We start from the raw sequence: 5,430 nt of genomic DNA, 5'->3' as shown, positions 1-5,430 counted from the left end.
GTTTACATTCGTCAGTGATCATTCAAAATGCGTAAGGCCGTCTCTGACCCGGCCGACTGAGAAGTATTATACACTAAAGACCCAAGGACATTGATACACCTGTCTGATACAGTGCAAGGCCCCGCGAGCACGTAAAAGCGCCGCCACAGGACGTGGCCTGGACTCGACTAATGTCTGAAGTAGTACTGGAGGAAACTGACACCGTGAATCCTGCACGGCTGTCCATAAATCCGTAAGAGGACGAGGGGGTGGAGCTCTCTTCTGAACAGCGCGTTGCAAGGCACCCCAGATGTGCTCAATAATGTTCATGTCTGGGGAGTTTGATGGCCACCGTTTCGACTCAGAAGAATGTTCCTGGAGCCACTCTGTAGTAATTCTGGACGTGTCGGGTGTCGCATTCTCCTTCTGAAATTTCCCAAGTCCGTCGGAATGGACAATGGACATGAATGGATGCAGATGATCAGACAAGATCCTTACGTTACTCCAACTGCACACGCCCCACACCATTACAGAGCCTCCACCAGCTTGAACAGTCCCCTGCTGACATGCAGGGTCTCTGGATTCATGAGGTTGCCTTCATACCCGTACACGCCCATCCGCTCGATACAGTTTGAAACGAGCCACCAGGCAACATGTTTCCAATCATCAACAGTCCAATGCCGCTGTTGACGAGCCCAGTCATGAAGAAGGCACTAGTTGACCTTCGGCTCCGAAAGCCCATCTCGATGAAGTTTCGTTGAATGGTTCGCACGCTGACACTTGTTGGCAGCCCGGCATTTAAATCTACAGAAACTGGCGAAAAGATTGCAGCTCTGTTAAGTTGAACGATTCTCTTCAGTCGTCGTTGGTTATATTCTTTCAGGATCTTTTCTTGGCAGCAGCGATGTCGGAGATTTGATGTTTTATTGGATTCCTGATATTTACGGTACACTCGTGAAACGGTCATATGGAAAAATTCCCACTTCATCGCTACCTCTGAGATGCTGTGCCCCATCGCTCGTGCACTGACTTTAGTAGCACGTTCAAATTCACTTAAAAATCTTGATAATCTCCCATTGTAGCAGCAGTAATCGATCTATCAGCTGTGCCAGAAACTTGTGTTATATAGTCGCTGCCGACGGTGGCGCCGTATTCTGCCTGTTTAATATATATAGTGTCTCTCCTAAGAGTTGTTAGGCGCATTATCTCTGTTGTTTCGGCAGAAATTTTCAGGTTTGTTTTTTCAACTAGAGGCACGAGTCGACCCAAACAAATGCTGCTCGTGAAGTCTTTCATGCTACGCCCAGTGTCGATGCAAAGCGTCGATTTGTCTCCTGTTACAAATAAAATAATTTTAAAGCGAAATTTTACGAGTCCATTCGACAGAGCGGTCCCAAATTAGTGTAGTAGGATATTCATTTTATCGATATGTATTAACAGGGACAGTAAAACGCAAAGAATAACCAGTTCTCCTGCAGTGAGGGCACCACCCTGACCCACGCTGACAGATGCCGACATGCAGCAGTGCTGCTCAGTCGCTGCTGGGATACTCTTTAATCTTCGTGTATTACTGGTCTTGTTAATAAATATTGATAGAACGAATAACGTACTAGGCTAATCTGAGGCACGTAACATTCTACTTTAAAGATCATTTAGTTTGTGACGGGAAAACAGCAGACGCTTTCCGTCGACGCTGGGTGTCGTATGAAAGACTAGATGAGCAGTATTTCTTTGGGCTGACTCCAGCTACACGCTGTAAAAACAAAACTGCAAATATATGCCGAAACGCCAGTGAAAATACGTCCCATGACCCATAGGAGACACATCCGGCACAAAACAGACCTCAGTGGTACACCATGTGCGACTGCTTCAAACACATCCTGTGCGATGGATTTGTAATTGATATAAATTGCTTCTTGTCTTGCAGGTAAGACAGCGTGACGTTAAACGTTAATGTTTCTTCCCTCCTTCCTTCCTTTCTTTTGTAGATAAAATAAAACTGTAAACTTGTTGTGTTTACCGGTCCGTAACACTTTTAACCTTGAACACAATCAAAAGCTTTACCTAGATCACAAGACATTCCCTGTGTAACTAATATCTGATTCCTTATTGTAATACATACTCTGTCAGATAAGCCATTTTAGAAGAAGGAAGGAGGAAAAATTGCAGTTTACCCCGTCGTCCCTTTTGAAATCCTGACTGTTTCCAGCTGAGAATGCTTTTCTGTACTGAGTGTTTATACATACTAAAGAGTCGTTCCTTCTAAAGATCAAAGTAAACTGACCACATCCATATAATCTCTGCACTACACCGGGGACTCCCATAACGATTCTCGCATGGAGCGGCGTGTGATTTGGACACTGTCTCTGGGGCTGTGACGACAAGTCCCCGTTTCTCCTTTTAATTATTCCGTTAAGTATCCTTACGGCGCTGTGGGCATCCCGTGCCACATTAATTAAATAAAATGGAAACTTTCTGTTGTCACGTACAGGGTGTTTCCGTCAGTGAGATCAAAAATTAAATAGGATATATAGGAGGTAGGGAACGCGGGAACGCGGGATCGCAGAAGTCAGCTTAAAGAGATGATAGGAATAAAATCACATTACTGTGTACTTTTTTGTTTACATTAGTTACAGTTAACTGCAAATACCATCACTGACACAATGAACGTACCATTTGTACTGTATCTCGTAAAATGTGCTGTAACTGACGGCCATCAGCCACAATGCAAGCATGATATTGACTGACGCAACCTGGCAAATATCCCTGGTGTGATTAGAAATCACATCACAGGCAGCTAATTTCTGGCAGTTAAGTCCATCTCTGTATCCACTGGGGTCTCATACACAACCGACTTTCGGTATCCCCATAGCAAGTAATCAAGGGGATTCAGGTGCGGTGACCTCAAAGGCCATAGAATAGGACCTCCCCTTCCAATCCAGCGACCTGGAAGTACAGCACTGAGATGGTTGCGGACATCCACACTGAACTGAGGCGGTGCACCGCCATGTTGTATCCACATCCTCTCACGAACAACCAAGGCTATGCTCTCCAACAACTCAGGTGGAACTCTTTGCACGAACCTCAAGTACACGTGACCATTCAGACGGCCAGGAAAAGATGTGGCCCAGTTAGATCGTCGCCTACAATGCCGGTCCAGATATTCACAGCAAAACGTACTTGAGGGTGTGACACTACTACAGCATGGGTCTGTCGTTGATTCATAGCACGTTCTGTCATGGGGCAATGTAAATACGATACAACAGAGCCACCTTACGGACAAGTAAAATAAACGAAACCTACATCATGACTTCCTACTAATCATGCTCGTTCTCCTAGTTTCCTTGAAGTAAATAAGGATTGTACCGTACATTTAAATAAACGGCGCAGCAAGTGTAAACTTGTACGCATGTTAGTTGTAAATAACTTGGGAAACAGTAATGCTAGATGATTCAAATGACTCTGAGCACTATGGGACTTAACATCTGAGGTCATCAGTCCCCTAGAACTTAGAACTATTTAAACCTAACTAAGCTAAGAACATCACACATATCCATGCCCGAGGCAGGATTCGAACCTGCGACCGATGCGGTCGCGCGGCTCCAGACTGAAGCGCCTAGAACCGCTCGGCTGTATGGTGTATGGTGTGGAAGGTGGCAGTTGACGCTAAATAACGAAAAGTGTGAGGTGATCCACATGAGTTCCAAAAGAAATCCGTTGGAATTCGATTACTCGATAAATAGTACAATTCTCAAGGCTGTCAATTCAACTAAATACCTGGGTGTTAAAATTACGAACAACTTCAGTTGGAAAGACCACATAGATAATATTGTGCGGAAGGCGAGCCAAAGGTTGCGTTTCATTGGCAGGACACTTAGAGGATGCAACAAGTTCACTAAAGAGACAGCTTACACTACACTCGTTCGTCCTCTGTTAGAATACTGCTGCAAGGTGTGGGATCCTTACCAGGTGGGATTGACGGAGCACATCGAAAGGGTGCAAAAAAGGGCAGCTCGTTTTCAGTTATCACGTAATAGGGGAGAGAGTGTGGCAGATATGATACGCGAGTTGGGATGGAAGTCATGAAAGCAAAGACGTTTTTCGTCGCGGCGAGATCTATTTACGAAATTTCAGTCACCAACTTTCTCTTCCGAATGCGAAAATATTTTGTTGAGCCCAACCTACATAGATAGGAATGATCATCAAAATAAAATAAGAGAAATCAGAGCTCGAACAGAAAAGTTTAGGTGTTCGGATCTCCCGCGCGCTGTTCGGGAGTGGAATGGTAGAGAGATAGTATGATTATGGTTCGATGAAGCCTCTGTCAGGCACTTAAATGTGAATTGCAGAGTAATCATGTAGATGAGATGTACAAACAAGTTTGCTTCCTTATCTCCTTAAGCTGGCTTCTCCTACGCCAGATTGCCTATCTCAAGTTAATCAGTGGGGCATTCTCTATGTCCTGTTAGATTTTTGAACGCTCTTACGGAAACGCACTGGTATAATCTGCTGCGAACTGGTGGAAGAAATCTTTTCTTTCCTTTCTGGATAATTTTCACCCTGCGTCCTTCTAAAAACTTAAAGTTAAAAATCAGTAGATAAGTTATTAATTAACTCCGCCTACATTAAATCATTTGTCTTGTAAAGCCCCTCTATGTATTCCTTCCATCTTGCAGCTATCCCTGAGCTCTCGACTTTTTATACGGCTGCTTCTTTTTCCTCCAAAAGACTCCATCATTTTCGTGTAGGCGTTATCTATATTTCACCTCGTCACAATCATTCTATAGACTTACGTTTGTCCTCTAGTCATATAATACTACGTTTTCAAATTCAGAAAAATATGAGTCATTTTGTGCTACTTATGTACAAAGTGGTAAAAAAAGTTAACCATCAGAGATTTGTTATTGCATTCTAACATAATGCTTAGAAGTCTTTTCGTGTATCTTTTTTACCAAAAAGTCTTTAGGATGGGTGGAAGAAAAATGTTAAGTTATCGGTTTGACTGAATAATTTCCGACTTACTTTAAGAAAACTTTAAGAAACAGTGTTTTATTTATTAGAAATATAAAATATCCATTTTTCCATGTCATTAATCAATTAGAACTGTGAACCGATATTTTCACAGCAAACCGACTTCAATACTACTGCAATCGCAGTATTCAATGACGAAATCATATGGGCTTCATGTTGGCTCTTTTGTTAATCGTTCTCGCATTAGAGAAAGAATCTATTATCTTTGTAAGAGATGAAGTCGGATTGTATTAACTGTTTTACCATTTCACGGTGTAAGAATTTTATTGGAGTTGTATGGTCAAAATTCAATGAACAAGGACTGGAGCCATCCACAAATATTTGCCTTAACATTCGGCGACTGGAGAATGGTAATGACATATTTTTTAAATATTCCAGTAATTAAATTTCCTTACTGAAGCTACTCAGAGAAATCGTAAG

Source organism: Schistocerca piceifrons, chromosome 1 (assembly GCF_021461385.2).
Source record: "Schistocerca piceifrons isolate TAMUIC-IGC-003096 chromosome 1, iqSchPice1.1, whole genome shotgun sequence".
NCBI lineage: Eukaryota > Metazoa > Arthropoda > Insecta > Orthoptera > Acrididae > Schistocerca > Schistocerca piceifrons.
The sequence above is the reverse complement of the archived record's forward strand: the minus strand, read 5'-3'. Positions refer to the sequence as shown.